The sequence below is a fragment of the Gossypium arboreum genome, chromosome 12 (assembly GCF_025698485.1).
Source record: "Gossypium arboreum isolate Shixiya-1 chromosome 12, ASM2569848v2, whole genome shotgun sequence".
Classification (NCBI taxonomy): Eukaryota; Viridiplantae; Streptophyta; class Magnoliopsida; order Malvales; family Malvaceae; genus Gossypium; species Gossypium arboreum.
The window spans coordinates 58,297,555-58,302,525 of NC_069081.1; the positions used below are offsets into that span (position 1 = coordinate 58,297,555).

Sequence of the window (4,971 nt, forward strand, 5' to 3'; positions counted from 1 at the left end):
CCGAAATTGAGGCACAACAGATTGAGCTGAAGCCAGTTATGTTCCAGATGCTTCAGACAGTGGGCCAATTCAGTGGAATGCCTACCGAAGATCCTCACCTACATCTAAGATTGTTTATGGAGGTGAGCGATTCTTTCAAGTTACCCGGAGTTCCCGAAGATGCATTACAATTGAAGCTGTTCCCATATTCACTAAGGGACAGAGCTCGAGCCTGGTTGAACTCATTGACACCAAATTCAATTTTCACATGGCTAGAGTTAGTAGAAAGATTCCTTATGAAGTATTTCCCACCTAGCAAGAATGCTAAGTCGAGAAATGAGATCACTGCCTTCCAACAAATGGATGATGAGTCCTTGTATGAAGCATGGGAAAGGTACAAAGAATTATTACAAAAGTGCCCTCATCACGGAATCCCACATTGCATCCAACTTGAGACATTTTATAATGGAGCCAGCTGATGCTCAAGACTCAGAGGATGTTCAACTGAGTATTGAAATTTCAGTTTCACCATAACCAGAATCTGCAAAATCTAACAAGGTAACTTCAAAACCAGCTAATTCTGATCAACTAACAACTTCGTTAGATGTAGAATCACCACAGAAGACGAATCAACTAGTTCCAGTAAAGAAACCTCTACCACTCTACCCTTAAATACTTCAGAAATAGAAGCAGGAAATTCAATTCAAGAAGTTCCTAGACGTACTCAAGCAACTTCATATCAACATCCTGTTGGTTGAAGCACTTGAGCAAATGCTGAAATACGTCAAATTCATGAAGGATATCCTGTTTAAAAAATGAAGGCTTAGAGAATTTGAGACGGTAGCCCTAACGAAGGAATGCATTGCATATCTTCAAGACAAACTACCCCCCAAAATTGAAGGATCCTAGATGTTTTACCATACCTTGCAATATTGGAGCAACATATTGTGGTAAGGCACTATGTGACTTGGGTGTGAGTATCAACTTGATGCCTATATTAATATTTAAGAAGTTAAGGATAGGTGAAGTTAGACCTACTACGATTACACTTCAATTAGAAGATCGATCCTTAGCACTTTCAGAAGAAAAAATTGAGGACGTATTGGTACGTGTAGACAAATTTATCTTTCCTGCTGACTTTGTGATTCTAGGCTTTGAAACAGACAAAGAGGTGCCAATCATCTTAGGAAGACCGTTTTTAGCAACCGAAAGGACCCTTATTGATGTGCAAAAGGGCGAGATTACTATACGTGTTTAGGATGATCAGGTAACATTTAACGTTTTTAAGTCTATGCGATTTCCTGACATAATTGATGATTATTCTACAGTGTCTGATTTAGAGGATTTAATCGTGGAGAAGGAACTCAACTATGTTGAGGACCCATTGGAATGAATTTTGACATTAGATCCTTCAAATGATGAAGAGGAGGATGAATACTTAGCTTTGTTAGAAGCTAATCAAAGGGGATTTAATCCACAATCCCGCTTTGAATCTTTAGAGTTAGAGAATAGGGATTATGCCTAACCAAAAGCGTCAATTGAGGAGCCACCCAATTTAGAACTCAAGGTACTTCCTTCACATTTAAAATATGTTTATTTAGCTAACTCTTCTACTCTACCTGTGATTGCTTCAGCAAAATTAACTACTGAACAAGAAGAAAAACTCATCCTGGTATTGAAATAATTCAAGAAGGCTATCGGATGGACCATAGCCGATATTCACAGAATTAGTCCATCTGTATGCATGCACAAGATTATCCTGGAAGATAGAGAAAAAGGGATGATTGATGGACAATGAAGACTGAACCCTATCATGAAGGACGTAGTTAAGAAGAAATCTTCAAGTGGTTAGATACGGGTATAATCTACCTTATCTTAGATAATTCATGGGTAAGTTCGATTCAGTGCATGCCAAAGAAAGGAGGTATCACAGTCATTGAAAACGAGAATAACGAGTTGATACCGACTAGAAGGTTATGCAATGGAGAATTTACATCGATTACTAGAAGCTGAACAAGGCGACTAGGAAAGATCACTTTCCTTTGCCATTTTTGGACTAGATGCTGGATAGACTCGCCGGGCAAGACTATTACTGTTTTCTCGATGGATACTCGGGGTATAATCAGGTTACAGTAGTACTAAAAGATCAACACAAGACAACATTCACCTACTCGTATGGTACATTTGCATTTAGGGCATGCCATTTGGTTTATGTAATGTACCTGCTACATTTCAAAGATGTATGATGTCTATTTTTACTGAAATGGTTGAAAAATACATGAAAGTCTTAATGGATGATTTTTCAGTATTTGGAGATGCATATGATGATTTCCTAGCCAATCTAGCCAAAGTACTAAGGCGATGCGAAGAACAAACCTCGTACTCAATTGGGAAAAGTGGTATTTCATGGTACGAGAAGGTATTGTTCTAGGGCATCAGATAACGAGACATGGAATTGAGGTAGATAAAGTAAAGGTACATGTTATTGAGAAACTCTCACCTGCAACATCTATAAAGGGTGTTAGGAGTTTTTTGGGCCACACTAGTTTATATCGAAGATTCATCAAGGACTTCTCCAAAGTTACTAAACCTTTATGCAAATTATTGGAGAAGGGCGCGGCGTTTAAATTTGATGAGAAGTGTTTAAGAGCTTTTAAAGATTTGATGGGTCGACTAGTTTCGGCACCCATAATCGTCACACCAGACTGGGATTTTCCATTTGAACTAATGTGTGACGCAAGGGACTTCGCGATAGGAGCTGTCATGGGCCAGTGACAGAACAAAGTTTTTCATCCCATCTACTACGCAAGTCAAACTCTGATAGGAGCTCAACTGAATTATACGGTAACTGAGCAAGAGTTAATTGCTATTGTGTTTACTTTTGAAAAGTTTTGATTATAGATATTGTAGCTATTGGAAACTCGGGGATTGTTGAGGATCGTCACCACACTATCGAACTATATTTTGGTACCTTTTGAAAATGTATATATTGAAGTATGGCATGTATAGGCTAGAGGTACTTAGATTATGTTTTGTGATATGTATATATATTTAGCCATGTGATATGGCTTGGTTTTTGGTGTGGATAGGATGAATTACAGTTATAAGTTATGTGTTACAATATGATATGTTCATGAATGGCCAAAAGAATTGGTCAATTTGGCAAGTTTTGATATGTGCTTATTATAGAATTTGGTAAGGTTTTAGCATGAGATTTGATTGTATGATTAGATTTTATGAAACCTGTGACACCCCTAATGTGACCCTAGTCGGAGAGTGGTTTCGGGACCACAAAACCGAGTCACAAGAATAATTAGGTGTTATATTCTGTGCTTATTGTATGTGGAATTTGTATGCGTAAATATTTCGTGTCTTGATTTTTATTAAATAGGTGCTAATTTATAAGAAAGGTCCCATGTGTTAGGACTTGAAAATGTGATAGGTGAATTTTTAAGTGGCCTAATAATGCATGAAGTGAAATAAATGGAGTTGCATGTCAATTATCCCATTTCCTAAGGTTAGTGGCCGCCATGACAAATTATGGGCAAAGGGAACATGTTTCCAACATGTTTTGCTAATGGTTGATGTTAGAATGGTTATTATATTGGTGTTAGTAGGAAGAAAAAAATGGGTATGTGTGGTTGCCCCTCCCCATTGCCGTATTGAGCAAAGAAAAAAAAAGTTTGGTTCATCTTCCTCCTAGCTTAGCCGATCCTTCAAGAAGAAAAGGGAAGAGTTAGCATTCGGTCACTTGAGCTTGAACTAAGGTATGGAATCCATGTTAGTCTTTGAAATCTTTGCATATATGAAGCTAGTTACTAAGTCCTTTACTTGCCCATGTCAAAAATTTTGAAGGTGATAGTAATACAAGTGTTCGCCATGGAAGATGTTTAGGGAAATGGTTGTTGCCTTTATGATTTAAGGAATAATTAGAAATGGGTGAAAGAAACAAGTCTTTGTTCTTGATTCTTCTTGGTCGATTCTAAGGGAGAAAAAGAGAGCAACCATTTGGTTTCTAAGCCATAAATAAGGTGAGAAATTCATATGAATCCTTGAAATTTTAGATGAAATTGAGCTAGTTACCAAGTATTTTTTTTTAGGTGACCCATGTTAGAAATTGTAACACCCCGAACCCGAGCCCGTTGCCGGTGTCGGACACGAGGGGTTAACAAGCCAAACCCACTTATAGCACCGACCAATTTGACATTTCGGGCAAGTCGAAAATCTACACCTTCCGCCTTTAAAAGGCATATCTCGAGTTACAAAAATCAGAAATTGATTCCGTAAATTTTCCCTGAATTAGACTCATATATACATCCCTGGATTTATTTCTAGAATTTTTGGTCGGGCCAATTGGTACAGTTTAATAGTAAAAATCACCCATGTCACAGGGGTCGACTACACTGACCTTCGCGCGTTACAACTAGAATATCTCCCTGTACAAGGTTTCAATGCTGATGCCGTTTGTTTCTAATGAAACTAGACTCAAAAAGGAATCTGTACATATAAGGCATGACTTCTAATTACTTCTGGATAATTTGTGGTAAATTTTCAAAATCAAGACAGGAGATCCAGAAACTGTTTTGGCCCTGTCTCACGAGAACTTTAATATCTCTTAGTAAACTGATCATATGATCGTTTCGTTACTTTCATATGAAAATAGATCCATCAAGGTTCGTTTACATAATTTATTCACTATTTAATACCATTCCTACTATTTTTAGTGATTTTTCACATTCACGTCACTGCAGCTGGCAGCATCTGTTTTTAAGGTAGGCCTTACCTAAATTGTAGTCTCTATGGACCAACTATAGTCTTGTCATACATAGGTCCACTTATGATCATATTTAGCCATTCCAATGGCTGATCATGTGACTAACACTCCCATTCCAATCCATAATCACATCATGAAACCATTTATAAATACAAACCACAAATTCGAATGGTCTAATGCCATACTCCACCTTTACGAGCCATTTTCGCATGGCCGTA

At 37.7% G+C, this 4,971-nt stretch overlaps 1 non-coding gene across 1 annotated transcript; it reads right to left on the reverse strand.

Moving 5' to 3' along the window:
* Window positions 1-306: 306 nt before the first annotated feature.
* Window positions 307-412, reverse strand: LOC128285998 (small nucleolar RNA R71). Its single transcript, XR_008276545.1, has one exon. It is a non-coding gene; the product is annotated as a small nucleolar RNA R71 (small nucleolar RNA).
* Window positions 413-4,971: the final 4,559 nt, after the last annotated feature.